At 39.2% G+C, this 15,573-nt stretch overlaps 1 protein-coding gene across 3 annotated transcripts in view; it reads left to right on the top strand.

The window, feature by feature from the left end:
- The first annotated feature begins 3,859 nt into the window (after positions 1 to 3,859).
- Positions 3,860 to 15,573, top strand: part of Su(dx) (Suppressor of deltex) — a 569,124-nt gene continuing 557,410 nt past the window's right edge. For 2 of the 3 annotated variants that reach the window (XM_067138561.2, XM_067138559.2), the window contains exon 1: positions 3,882 to 4,264. The gene's annotated coding sequence lies outside the window, so the exon portion shown is untranslated. Of the gene's footprint in view, positions 4,265 to 15,573 lie in introns of all 3 variants that reach the window. The other variant, XM_067138560.2, reaches the window with a different exon arrangement.

The following is a 15,573-nucleotide window of genomic DNA, read 5'->3' as shown; positions in this document are numbered from 1 at the left end:
AAGCAAACAGTATTCCACTGAAGATATCACCTTGAGGGACGCCGACAGTAGCTTGACGAGGGGATGGCGTAGTGAGAGGAGGTTTGAAGATTAGAGTGCGAGACGTTAACAGATGATATAGAAGAGTTATGAAAGTGGTTGGGATGCCTTTCTGTGATAACACATCCCATAACATATTCAGAGGGACGGAATCAAAGGCACCTCGTATATCGAGGAAGACAGCAATAGTGTGTTCTTTTCGAGATTTAGCTAATAAGATGTCTATTATAAGCATATTGATCGCATCCTGAGCATTTTGACCTTTACAGTAAGCATACTGATACTTGGGAAGGAGGGAATAATATTCTAAGTACCAGAGAAACCTTTGGAGCAGGAGTTTAAGAAATAGTTTGCGTATACAAGGTGGCAAAATTATTCCCCTAATATTGCGAGGGGAGGTCATTGGACGTCGAGGCTTTGGAACCGGGACTAGGAAAAAAGTGTTCCACTCGGGAGGAGGAGTCGTAGTATGTAACACAAAATTAAAGTACTGAACAAGCACTTGTAGGGCTTTGGTCGGCAACTGTTGTAACATAGCATAAGAGATATAATCAGGACCGGGAGTGGATGATTTGCAGGAGTTAAGAACGGACGTGAGCTCAGGGAGAGTGATGGGACGAGAAAGGACTGAACACTGACGAGTGGAAGCAGAGATAGCTGGAGTATAAGGTGGAAGTGCATGATCTGGAGTGAGGGACCTTAGAAAGTCATTCAGAATAGTTGGCGGGATTTGAGGGCGTGGGACGTGAGTGGAAGCCCGGGTGAGAGCACGGATAGCATTCCATAATTGAGATGCAGAAATATGGTTATGGAAAGAGGATGTAAAAGTTTTCCAGGCCTGTCGTCGTTTTTGATTGAATACACGTCTGATATGAGCAATATGATGTTTGAGGTGAAAGTAGTGTGAAGGGATTAGAGTTTTACGATAAATTTTGAAGAGTCTCTTGCGTTTAAGGATTAATTGGTGACATTCACTGTCCCACCACTTTAATTTAGAGGCACCAGTTGTCATGGAGTTTGATGGTGGTGTAAAAGGATGGTATAGGTCCAGATACTGTGTTATTATTTTGAGCAGTGAGTGATAGGATAATTCTGTTACCGGGAAGGTCTCCAATTGGGTTACCATGTGGGAGTTAAAGCACGAAGCATTGAACTGTTTCATGGAACGTAGCGGAGCGATGTAATGGTCGTTAAGGGGTTTTTTAGTAATATACCCGTGGCCATAAGTAATGAGGATAGGAAAGTGATCACTTGTATGAGTGTCACTGAGTAGCCGCCACGTGGTTATAGAGGCAATAGAGTTGCGGCAAAGTGATAGATCGACTGCACTAGGCAACGAACCAGGAGGAGTGAGCCTGGTAGGGGACCATCGTTCAGAAGCAAGAGATTATGTTGAGTTACAGCATGTAAGGACTGTGTGCCTTTGGAGGTGTTGAGCGGGGCTCCCCACTGAGTATGATGAATATTGACATCTCCCAAAAACAACAGTTGGGTATCAGGTGGAAACTGATTAAAAATTTGAACCATTGGGCAAAAGAGATGTAGTTATCAGGGGGATTATACAAGTTTATAACATATGTGTTCTGATATATAAGACCTAGGGAATAGGTATTTGGTATTATGTATTGTAGATGTAATGGAGTGTACGATAACGAAGTATGTATCATAAGTGCGACACCATCAAATCCTGGTCCGTCATGGCGTTCGATAGAATATCCTGGAAAATAAAAGTTAGTTGTATGAGAAAACCAAGTTTCTTGCAAAGCGACTATATGAGGAGATGTTTCGTGCATGAGAATTTTGAATTCGTATTGTTTATTTTGTAGGCTCCTAGCATTCCATTGAAGGATGCGTACTACCATTATTAAAGATAAGGTGTAAACTTTCTCGAAGTTGACTAATAACTGGTAAGATATTGGGGTGATCTCCAATTAGTTAAGTAAGCTGCATGAGAAGATTGAGAACACACTGTTGAACATGTTCTCTCTGTGGGAGTGTAGTACCCGTTTGGGGATGCTGTGCGGGTTGCAGAGGCATTGACGGGCTCGATGTTGAGGGAGTTGGCTGACTGGGTTGAATGGGGTATTGATAACTCAGAGATTGAGAGGGGCGAGAAGATGTAGTGGATTGCACTAGCTGGAGATACCCAGCTCTATCATATCCGGGAGAAGGTTTAGGTGGCAAATCCTTAACAATCACTTGTGTGAATTTGCGTTTGCGAGGGGCGTCTGGTATTGGAGAAGGATGTTGAGAGGGTAGGGGAGGAAATTGTTGAATGTTATTATACTCAGAATAAGTAGGTGGAAATAGTCGAGCAGAAGCTTCTGAGAAGGAGATGTTATCAGTGCACATGAATTTTTTGATTTCCACTTGCTTCTGATGAACAGCACAATCGGATGAACCCGTTTCGTGTTCCCGATTGCAATGGACACATAATTTGACATTAGCAAGGCAGTCTGAGGTAGGATGATTCAAACCACAGTTGCGACAGCGAAAGTTAGTGGACTGGCAATTGCGTATGGTGTGTTCATAACGCTGGCATTTGGAACAAATAATGGGGTAAAATGTAAAGGGATTGACTTCTAACATTACATGATAGATTGAAACATATTTGGGCAACGTTGTGGAGCAAAAAAAAAAAAAAAAATCTTTACGGAGCCGGTAGGCAGATATATTGCCTGACCATCTTGGAGGGATTTACGGGGTAGGCGATGAACAGAATGAACTTTGACGTCACTCTGAAGTAAAGTAAGAATATCGGATTCAGTTAGATCTTTCTCAACACCGCGTATAATACCTACGCGGAAGATATTGGAGTGAGGAATAAAGGCATGCAACTTGTGTGTATCAAGGAACTTATTCTGCAAAAAGTCATTAGCATGATTAGGAGAGTGAAAGTTTACCTGAATCCTGTTACGGCCTTTATACTGGATGGATTTAACAGGAAAGTTCCTTTCATGGAGTAAACGCCCTATAGCCATAGGGTGTAGGTTGCCAATGTTATTACCTTGTTTGGATGAAAAAAAAAAAACAAGATATGGTCCTGGGTGGTTTAATGGGTATAAATTACATGCACTAGTATTAGGAGGTTGAGCAGAAAGGGGAGGGTTAGTATTGCATTGGGTCGAAGTTTGCAACGAAGGGGTAGGAGTAGAGCTATCATTCACGTTTGTATCCATTTTCACTTTTTCTTCCCGTTCAACATTACTATTTGACGCGGGATGAAAGTCCCGAGTACCTCCACTATCAGAACTCATGCTACCACTTCACAATCACACGCAAGCTAGCACTCGAACGCAGGAGTAAGTTCTAGAACCTTCAGACACCGAACACGAAACCTCGAACACAACGAACCGTACAGTACGATGTCGCGGACGAGACTACTCCCACCTAGTGGAATGGAATGGAATCGAACCGAACCGAATAGATTTTTTTTTTTTTTATGCATGGAGGCTAGGAATCCAGCTGGCCGAATGTTGGACTCTTATACGCTACTCCTGTATTTTGTCTATACTGCTTACTCGTCTGTATGCGGTCCATGACGTATGTGCTAATTATTAAATTGGTTTTGTAAATTCATCAAATGAAATAACTACTGATTTTTATTTTATTTTTATATTTATATACTTTTTATATTTTTATTTTATTTTCCTCATTTCGAGGATAGAGGATGGTTGCCCAGTTGTACATCCTCGTAAAACAGTAATCCAACCACTCCACTACCTCATTTCAAGGATTTCGTCGTTCAATATAATGACGTTTATCACTTTCTCCACCATAACGTGTGATATTATTCTACCATTTCTGAACAAGCAGGCAATGCATTAAGGGCTCTCCAAAGACTCACACTCGTGACGTCATGCAGTTTGCGATTGTGGGTTGTGGAGTTTGATAACTACCTGAAGGTATACACGCATTTAAGACAAATGTAAAGTGGATTTTTTGTTGTTCTTGGACGTATTGAAAATGGCCCACGTGCTGAGGGAAACAAAACTTAATTCGTAGTTGACATCATAATTTGATATTCGTGTGTGAGTAAATATTAGGCTGTCTTGTGATTGCTGTCTAATCATCCAAGTGATCGACGGAAAAGAGAAAAATGTCAAATTTGATGGACTTGTCACAGCGCTGCGGATCAGTAGATTGTCATCAAGATTGGAAATTTGTCTGAATTTTGAAGTGGCACGAAAATAATATGGAAATGTTTTTTAAGATATGACTGATCGTGAGTTAATCTTGATGAATATTGCATTTATTTCTGTGTAATAGACTGTGTAGTGCTCAAAAAATACACCTTTGAGATTTTTTCTTCCACGTTTTATTCATTGGTTGGTGTGGATAAGATATTCTCACATGCTCCACATGTTTGTTTAAGCATGACAAGAAGTAGGAAGGACGTTTCTCTAATTGCACAATTCTTGTAGGTCTATGTCTTCTAATGCATTGCAGTTTCTGGGCAATTCAAGTAGGTACTGGGTACCTAGTAGTGGGTATTGATTTGTGTACAGACAGCTTTAGTACATATACATATGAAAGATTGAAGTGATTCTTTCTATTTTATTTTGAAGAATTTTTCACTTCTTGGAAACTATTTTAGAAGAGACTAGATAAACAACTGACAGGGAATCTGTCACCCGGGCGACTGCCCTAAATTCGGACCATTGGTAATGATTGATTGATTGATTGATTGGTGGTTCCCACTGGGATGATGTTGTGGTACTTCCGATTCATTGAGTGTGGTGCATGACTCTATCATATTTGAAAAGTGCAAAATAGCACAATGGAAGGTGGTTGTTAATTTGGTAGATAGAATGGGGAACTACTTTGCACTGGGAAAAGGATGGCTGTAGAGTATGTAAGAATTGAGTGAGAAGAACAGATGAGTCCTATATATGGGAATCTATTCATTCTTGAAATAAAGTTTAGGTTTTTTTTTTTTTTGGTGTGGATTCTGCCTAAAACTGGTGGTCCTCTGGCTGCAACATTCCCATAAAGTAATAGCGGTATAACTCCCGAGAAGGCTCGCCAAGATAAGTAACATAGTAATCATGGCTGACGGTGGGCGAATGGACTCTGCCATTGGTTGAAGATTACGCCAATGAAATGTTGTTCCCATAATTAAGACAGCGAAAAGTTATGACCAACTTGCGCAGGATAAAGAGACCTTAGAGAATGAGGCAATGTAAAAGAATAAGCAAATGAAGTAAATAAGAATAACAATATCTCGCTGTCTTGAATTATGGGAGTGACGTTTCATAGGGCAAATCTTCAGGCAATCGTAGAGTCCATTCGTGCCACCGCCAGCCGTGATTATATATGAACACCAAAGAGAAATAAGAACAAGTTGAAATAGCTCAGACGTAGCATAGAATGCGCCACTTATGCTTTAATATGAATAGGAAATAGAGGCCTAAAGCCGCGCGACTTATGGTTGAATATTAATAAAAATTAGAAGCCTAAAGCAGCTTCGCGCCTTCTAACGTTTGCTTCTTGACAGACCAGTCGCTTTGTAAATAGAGATTAGAAGACGCTTCTAATGTTTGCTTGTTCACAGACCAATGGTTTTATCACTAGCCGGACCTAACGTACCCAGACCAATCGCTTTGTCATTATCCGTGTAGTAACTGCAGATCTGAACACTGTAAAGCATATATTCCCCCATTTACGTTTTAATAAGAAATAGAGGCCTAAAGCCACTTCGCAGCTTCTAATGTTTGCTTCTTCACAGACCAATAGTTTTGTTACTAATCGGACCGAACGAATCCAGACAATCGCGTTGTCACTAGGCATGCAATAATTACGGATCTGAACAATGTAAAGCTTATATTACGGCACTTATGATTTAATATTAATAAGAAATAGGGGCTTAAAGCCGCTTCGCGGCTTCTAACCTTTGCTTGTTCAGAGACCAATAGCTTTGAATAATGACATGTTTAAATGGTTCAGAGGTAGCGGTACATACTGGTCCAGGGAAAAGAAATGCTGGAAAATTATTTCATACACGCACATAAAGAAGGATATGGAAAAAAGGAACATTTATACCGACACTGAATGTATCGGTACCTTCATTGAGATAACCAGCTGCCGGAAAGAGATTGTGAACTCTGTTAGGTATACAGCGACATCCATTTTCAACAGTAACATGTTGATTACCATAGCAACGAAAAGAAACATTGCGTGCAATCTGTGCCCTCCCCTTCATCGCCCAAGTTGATACGTGGAAGAACTAAGTTTAGTTGTTGGTACGTCATACTAGAAACTAATTTAAGTTGGTAGCATGAACTAATTGAACTGACTTACATCCTGAATGACTAAACAGCTTGTCAACCTTTACGGGAGTTGTACCATAATAGGTTTCTCTTTGTCTTATTGCTTACATGGGAATATTTTGGTCAGACATTGTTGATAGTAGCAGCCTTGAGTTCTTATTATTAATTAAATGCAGTACCAGTGTAGGCTATATAAAGTGCCGGGATATAATTCCGAGAGAGGTACCAGTGTTAGTCTCTAAAATTCCTACACATGGTAATGTTTGTTTTCAAACATTTAGAGTTTTACAATGTTAAAGTTTATATTTATAATTGTATTTTTAATCCCACTGTGTTTGTTTATTAATTATTGGTGAGTGGTTCAATCTAATATATTTCATAACTTTTATTTTTTTGGGGAGGTTGCATTTTATCTGGAGATTTTAGTAACCTACATTATTATTTTGGATGTGATATTTTATTTTATCTTATGGACTTATTTTGCTAAGTTTTTGAATTTGTGCATTGATGATCATGGCGAGAGAGTTGATGCACTTCTGTACTCAGCGGGCAGAATTAGTAAGGAGAACCGTCATATAAAAATGATGTGCAATGATATCTTAAGTAGTAAAGAGGAGATATTCCTCCTTTATGCTTGCCAGAGACTCACCAGCGCACCCCTCAAAGTATTCTTGCTTATATAGAAGAATTAAAACTGAGACTGTAAATCAGCTGAATGAAATTATGTGCTTTGTGTCTATTGGCTGGCCAAGTTTTGTATTTCTCAGATAGAGCTCACATCATGTGAAAGTACAGGGCTGCCCTATTTGGAGAAGTAGAGAACTGGCAGTTTGAAAGTTGCTCAGTGCTTTTGTCACTAGCCGTACTTAACCAGTTCAGACCAATGGTTATGTCATTAGCCAGACCTAACTAATCCTGACCAATGGTGGTGTCAAGCAGAATACCAGAGGCCTAAGGGCTGCTTTATGCCTCAAACCTGGATGCTTACACCCTCAGACACCATTTGGTTGCCTCCAGTCCAATGGTTTTGTCACTAGCGAGACCTAACAAATCCTCACCAACAGTTTTGTCACACCTTGGATCTAATCAATCCATCCCAGTGGTCTTGTCACTCCCCGGACCTAACGAATCACTAACAATGCAGATGTAGCCAAACCTGCCGAGTTTTATGTGTTGTTGCCCAGGCCGTACCACGTTGGATCTCCAACCTAACTCTTGCCTGCTGGGTACCCTCTGCTTGACAAGGAAGGGGGGTATTAAATAAAATTGTAATCCCTGTTTGTAACCCTATTACTGCATGTTAATGTTGCAGTTTGAATAATCACCTTTATTTGCAAATGTGCGTGCATATTAATGGTATAATTGAATCTCTTATTGAACTCAATTTGCGCACAGATATGTGCTTCTGTTAAATGTGTGCAATTGTTCTGATAAATGTGGATGAAGTTGAGAGACTTTCCACTGTAAAATATAGCCTAAAAACATTCTTGGAGAAGCATTTTTATCGAGTGAGTTGGCTACACGGTTTGGTTCACATACCTGTTAGCTTACATTTGGGATAGTGTAGGTTTGTCAGCAGCCCTGAAGAAGATTGTTTTCCATGATTTCCTGTTTTCATGCCAGGGAAATGCTGGGTTTTTACCATGATTAAAGCGAGGTTGGTTTCCTTCTCACTTCTAAACCTTTCCTATCATCGCCGTAAGACGTATCTGTGTCAGTGTGATGTAAAACGGATAGTAAAGAAAAAAAGCCAAGAGGCATCTAATTCCTGATTTCAGGACTTTGTATAAATTCAGTATGCACAACATTAGTTTTATAGCATCATAAGGATTTAATATGTTACAAATCTTAAGTGTAGAGGAGAGATGTGTTCAGTCCGACAGCCAAGAACCCATTACAAGATATTAGAATCATTCCGTATTGACGGTTTTCACTTTACAATGGCGAAAAATGAAAGTATCCTCCAAATCAATACATCATATATTCCATCATTAGACGGAGTAAACAAGATCAGACATGTTTCGGCTCGTTTGAGCCATCTTCAGTGAAAAAAAATAGGGGGGGTTGGAATAATTTACATAATATGAGTTGAAAAAATGCTAAAAAACATAATGAAAGCGCAAATGAAAAAACAAACAAAAGAGAGCCTATACGGAAACAAAATTAGCACAAATATACAATATTTACATCAATATGCAGAGCAAAAAACAACTTATTGTGACAAAATTCAGTGAAACAGGTGTTAATTTGAAATAATAATAGATCTATTATTATAAGGCTTGAGGGCTGCTTCGCGGCTTCTGACTTGGTGGCTTACGCCCCCAGATCCCTTTTGCTTGGTCCAGACCAATGGCTTTGTCACTAACTGGACCTAACGAATCCAGACCAATGGCTTTGTCAGTAGCCGGACCTAATGCAACCGGACCAATAGCTTTGTCACTAGCCGGACCTAACATATCCAGACCAATGACTTTGTCACCGTACAAGATTTGTAAATTCAAAAGTAGTGCTGCTAGTTCTTTAGATGAACAGTTGGCAGCCCTGTCCACCACATGGTTACGACCATCACGAGAAGTGAGCGAGAGGCAAACAAATGACAGTGCAATCGCACCTAGATGCGTGTACTGAAAAATTGTTGTAGTTACTGAACTTTTGCCCAGGAATTAATCGTAAATGATTACATGTTACATAATTGGACAACATAAGTTTCTTACGGAAACCTCATTCGGCCGCAATATATTCTTTATAAGTTTTTTTTTTCAATATAAATCTCATAAATTAGAATGAAGCGTGGGGAATTTTCATTGCAAGTTAATTATTTACATAGCCTACATACATTATCATTATAGACTGTTATGCCTTTCAGCGTTCAGTCTGCAAGCCTCTGTGAACTTACTAAACGTTGCCACAATCCTCGATTCGCAACTAGTGTTGTGGCCTCATTTAGTTCTATACCTCTTATCTTTAAATCGTTAGAAACTGAGTCTAACCATCGTCGTCTTGGTCTACCTTTACTTCTCTTACCCTCTATAACAGAGTTCGTTATTCTCCTAGGTAACCTATCCTCCTCCATTCGCCTCACATGACCCCACCACCGAAGCCGGTTTATGCGTACAGCTTCATCCAATGAGTTCATTCTTAAATTAGCCTTTATCTCCTCATTCTGAGTACCCTCCTGCCATTGTTCCCACCTGTTTGTACCAGCAATCATTCTTGCTACTTTCATGTCTGTTACTTCTAACTTATAAATAAGATATCCTGAGTCCACCCAGCTTTCGCTCCCGTAAAGCAAAGTTGGTCTGAAAACAGACCGATGTAAAGATAGTTTCGTCTGGGAGCTGGCTTCCTTCTTACAGAATACTGTTGATCGCAACTGCGAGCTAACTGCATTAGCTTTACTACACCTTGATTCAATCTCTCTCACTATATTACCATCCTGGGAGAACACACAACCAAAATACTTGAAATTATCGACCTGTTCTAGCTTTGTATCACCAATCTGACATTCATTTCTGTTGAATTTCTTACCTACTGATATCAATTTATTCTTCGAGAGGCTAATTTTCATACCATACTCATTGCACCTATTTTCAAGTTGCAAGATATTAGACTGCAGCCTTTCGACACAATCTACCATTAAGACCAAGTCGTCAGCATAGGCCAGACTGCTTACTACATTTCCACCTAACTGCATCCCTCTCTGCTATTTTATACCTTTCAGCAGATGTTTCATGTAAACTATGAACAGCAAAGGTGAAAGATTACAGCCTTGTCCAACCCCTGTAAGTACCCTGAACCAAGAACTCCTCCTACCATTATTAATTATTTAATACGTAATTTACACAGTGTTACGTTAGCGTGCAATTTGGGGTTGCTGACGAAGTCCATATTGCACAAAGCTATCTAGGCCAGTGAAATCAAACATGATTGAATAGATTGGCAACTGGCATTTCCCTTCCAGTTATCCTAAAGTCCATTCCTATCATTGGCATTGTGCAGACAGTCCTTAATTTTCATGAAATTCTCCTTCAACATGTCATAGACTGCATCACACACAATATGAATTACTTTTGATATGAAGATTTGGGGACATGTATTACTCGCACACCTTTTAGTGATAGATGGACACCCTAGTGCTGAATCGGTCGACCTCGGCAATCTTGGTGATTCATATTGGCAACCTTTGAAACACAAACTATGAATCGCTTATGCATCGCTGTGCGACATCTGGCATACACTTTACGTACTAGTACAGTTGTTGTTTACACAGCAAAGCCAAACTATAGAATGCATGCTAGGAACAAGATTCGCATCGAGAAATGTTATATAATGTGTGTGTGTGACACAGTTGTTGGTTTAAGATAATAAAGGTTTAGAAAATTCATATCAATCGATCATATTATCGATTCAATTCAGATTTAATTTCCATTCAGTTGGCAGTATTGCCAGAACCGGGAGAGCTCCCTCCTTACTAAAAAATGTGCGAGTAATAAAAAAAAGTTGTTACCATTCGAAAATTGGTTCCTGAAGTTGGATCAATAATGGTGTAATCCCTAACTTTGCTTTTAGTGGCAGTGCATGTAATAATTGGTCTCATTCAAAACTTGGTTCCTGAATTTGCATACTAAACCTGCTGCAATCCTCATTACTGGACAGAACATAGATAACGGCAGTGGAGTAACTTACACAGTGCAGTGATCTTGTCTCATATTCTAGAACATTCATATTACGAGATTCTGCACTTTGCATCAGTACTTTCCTGGAAATTTCCAGTTACATATTAAAGCCATTCTTTCTCCTGTAGTCATTCAGATAAATCAGTGTGGTGATAGTGGTGATTATTATTGTTTTAAGAGGGAGTACAAATCTTAACATTAATTAGAGGGAAGTATGGAAGAGGACTGATCCTGAGCCATAGCTAAGGGGAGGGTCACAAAGGAGATGAAAAGAATAGACACCCTAGGGCTCACAGTCCTAATACCATTGGGGTTGGAAAAGAAGGTTGAGTTTATAATGTACCAGTATCTTATCTGTGTTGTGATTCAGAAAATTATCAGTGTAGTTAGATTTTAATATGAAAGTAATCGAGGAGATGAGGGAAGCGCTCGAAGCCAGAGACAAGGCAATATCAGATATCAGGGAACAGCTCGAAACTAAGACCGATGCTCTCGAACAATATAAGCGGCGGCAATCCCTGTGTGTGTTCGGGGTGCGGGAATCGAGTGGCGAGGACACGGACAAAATTGTCATCGAGCTAGCTGACAGTATTGGAGTACATTTAACGCATGAGGACATAGATAGAAGTAACAGGGTAGGCAAGATGAGTACAGATAAGCCGTGTCCGATAATAGTGAAGTTCGTGTCGTACCGCAAACGGAACAAACTATTCAAATCTAAAAAGAAACTGAAAGGAACGGGCGAAACAATTAGAGAAGACCTCATGTCAATCAGGTTGAAACTGTTGCAAGAAGCGATCACTAGATTTTCTGTGTCCAATTGTTGGACAATAGACAGTACAATTATTGTGAAACACAATGGTGTGAAATATCGTGTGTCGACCCGAGCGGAATTGGACAGGATTAAATAAACCGACAGACTGAAACTAACATGACACTACACATTTTACAGTTTTAACTAACTTAGACTCTAGACTTTTAATTACTAGACTATAATTACTATTCAAACTAATACTTTTAGATTTTATCTTCATTAGATTTACATATAATAACTAGGCAAGATAGTGTACAGGTTGGCAACTCAAAGTGAGAGTGCTGAACATGCTTCAATTTTCGGCAAGTTTCGGTTTGCAAGTAATCAGCTTCATTTTCAGTATCAAAATCTAATCACAGAGAGTTACAATAATCAAAAATCTTCCACCTTTTTATTTGCCTTTTAGCAAATTTTTATTTGTAAACAGTACATGTTTCGTTCTCACTTGGGAACATCTTCAGCTGTTGTTAAGCTTAGTTGAATCGCTAAGTTTTTGAACACGTTATTTGCAAGTACATTGATTCTCTTAAAGACTACTAGAATACAAATTAAATTAAAATGATGTTAAAACAATGTGGGGGTTAATGGGTTAATGAAATGAGACTGGATGATTACATAGTTGGTCAGCTTAAAAAAGGAGTGAAAGAAATAATATTCAACAACAATTTGAACAGTGTCATGAAGTCAATCATTTTTAAGACCTTTTAACCGGAAGACAGACATTTTTAATGTAACAAAGTGAAACTTTTAACAACTATTCCAATGAATATATATAGTTTTTAAGCTGACCAACTATGTAATCATCCAGTCTCATTTCATTAACCCCCACATTGTTTTAACATCATTTTAATTTAATTTGTATTCTAGTAGTCTTTAAGAGATTCAATGTACTTGGAAATAACGTGTTCAAAAACTTAGCGATTCACCTAAGCTTAACAACAACTGAAGATGTTCCCAAGTGAGAACGAAACATGTACTGTTTACAAATATAAATTTGCTAAAAGCAAATAAAAAGTATCAAAAAGGTGGAAGATTTTCAATTATTGTAACACTCTGTGAAGCTTACTGGTGGTCAGCTGAGCGGAATCTCCGCTCCCATACCTACACAGCCCCCTAATACTAATCCCCTTACAAATGCTTTTAACAACTTTCCAAATTCCTTACAGGTAGTACATGCTAACGTTCAGTCTAATTCCTCACTTCCACAAACTCCGTAACATAATTGCTAATGTCAACCCTCACGTCATGAACGGGGAAACCTGGATGAAACCTTGGTTGTCAGAACTTAGGGATGATAATGGATAAAAACCTTAGTTGGAACGATCACGTAACAGGTATATGTCAGCGAGTGTTTTATTCCTTACATTCCCTTAAAAAACTCAGATTTACTCCCCCAAAATGTAAGAAAACTGCTTGTCCAAAGTATGGTAGTACCAATATTCGACTACTGTGACATAGTAGGCTATACAGTAACCTGAACGCCTCACTTTCCATCAAGCTCCAAAAGGCACATAACGCATGCGTTCGATTTATTTCAGATGTACCAAGATTTAGCCATATTTCTCCCGCATTTGGTAGGGTTTCATGGCTATGCTTAAGAGAGCAACGAAATTTACACACTGTTTCCCTGTTACATTGTGTACTGAACCTTAACACACCTGAATACCTTGCCACACAATTCCATTACCTAGTATCACCGTCTAGTATTCCTACCAGATCATCATCCACCACACTACTAAGCATTCCCATTCACCGCTCAACTGGCTACAGTAGATCATTTATAGTCACCGCTAGCCGAATTTGGAATTCCCTACCTGCTGAAATTAGGAGCGTGTCAAACCACCTCCGCTTTAAGAAACTCTGTCAAACCTGGTTCATCATCATCAGTTTTCCAGTCCAGTTGCCCGGGTGTGGTTTACGAGCACTCTCCACTTCTGTCTGTCCATGTACCACTCTTCTCTCAAGACGACATCCCAGCTGATTCCTCTTGTTCCTATGTCCTCTTTCACTTGGTCCAGCCACCTCTTCCTAGGTCTTCCTAACGGTCGTTTTCTGGCCACGACTGTGTGTAGCCATTGTTTTGCTGTCCTTCCATCGTCCATTCGTTTGACATGGCCAAACCATTTCAAACGGGCCCTTGTCACTTTTTCATTCAGGGATGGGTACACACCAGCTTGCTCCCTTATTCTTTCATTCCTTACGCTGTCCCTTTTTGTCTTCTGTACCATAGTTCGTAGGAACTTCATTTCTGCGGCTTGTAGGTTGCTGTCCACTTGTTGGGTTGTTGTGCAGGTTTCTAGGCCATATGTTATTATGGGGGTGAAGTATGATTGGAATAGAATCTGCTTTGATCTTAAGGGAACTTGTTCGTTCCAGAAGAGGTTCCGAACTTGATGGTAAAACTGAGCTGATTTTTGAATGCGGTTGTTAATCTCATGCTGTATTCTGTTATCACTTGAAATGATGCACCCAAGATATTTATATTGGTCTACTGTTTCCAGTTGTGTACCTTCCAGCATTATTTTTCCTTTCTTCTTCTGCCTGTTGACAGACATAGTAACAGTTTTCGATTTATTTATTGTTAATCCGTGTGCTTTCAAATGTTCATTCCAGGTGTTCAGCCTCTCTTGGACTTCCTTCTCTGTATTTCCCCAAATTACTACATCATCTGCAAATGCATTGATGTCCATATTGTTCTTCTGCTTAATTTCTTTCATGACTTCATCCATGACAGTGATAAAAAGTAATGGTGAAAGGGTACTGCCTTGTTGCACTCCTTTAGTAGTTTGGAACCAATCAGAATTACCGTTTCCTATCTGTACGCAACTGCAGCAATCTTCGTAAAGCATTTTAACTTTCTGGATAAGCCCTTTGGGTACATTCTTCTTTCTTAAACATTCCCATATAGTCTTCCTTGGAACACTATCAAATGCTTTTTCGAGATCCAAAAACACTAGTGTTAAGTCTTTGCCCTTCTCCCAATGCTTTTCTAACAGTATTCTAAGTGCAAATATGAGATCGGTAGTTGGTGTTCTCTGAATCCATATTGTTCTTCCTGTAGTTGTGGTTCTATTATTTTCCTTAGCCTTTTTTCAAGTATTTTCTCAAATATTTTCAAACCATGAGACAATAAAGTGATCCCTCTATAATTGCTACATTTCTTCCGGCTTCCTTTTTTGAAGAGAGGTATTATTATTCCCTTTTTCCAATCATCTGGGACTTTCCTATCCTTCCATATTGCATTAATTACTCTATGAAGCCACTGTATTCCTATTGCACCAGTTGCTTTGAATATATCTGCACTGACTTCATCAAATCCTGTAGATCTTTCTTTGGGCATACTATTAAGGGCCGTCTCTACTTCCTTCCATGTTGGCGGACTCTCTTGGTCAGGCTCATCATTGCAGCTTAAACTGACCTGCGTGGTTACATCATTGGAGTCTTTCCCAGTACTGTTGTATAAATTATCAAAATAGGATTTCATGATCTTCCTTATTTCTGTCTCATCCCTAACTATGTTACCATCTGGTTCCTCTATTGCTATTATGTATTCATTGTCTCTTCTTATATTTCGTATTGTTCGGTAAAGTAGTTTAGAATTAGCTTTGCTGTCTTGCTCTAGTTTATCTGTGAAATCAGTCCAAGCTTTCTGTTTTCGGCCACAATTTTCTTTACTTGTCAAACCTGGTTAATAAATAATAATAATAATAATAATTATTCATAACATAGTAGAATTTGATCATAGCTAAGTTATTAGGTTAATTAAAACATTTAA

This window comes from Anabrus simplex, chromosome 1 (genome assembly GCF_040414725.1).
Source record: "Anabrus simplex isolate iqAnaSimp1 chromosome 1, ASM4041472v1, whole genome shotgun sequence".
Lineage (NCBI taxonomy): Eukaryota > Metazoa > Arthropoda > Insecta > Orthoptera > Tettigoniidae > Anabrus > Anabrus simplex.
This window is presented reverse-complemented; position numbering and strand designations above follow the sequence as displayed.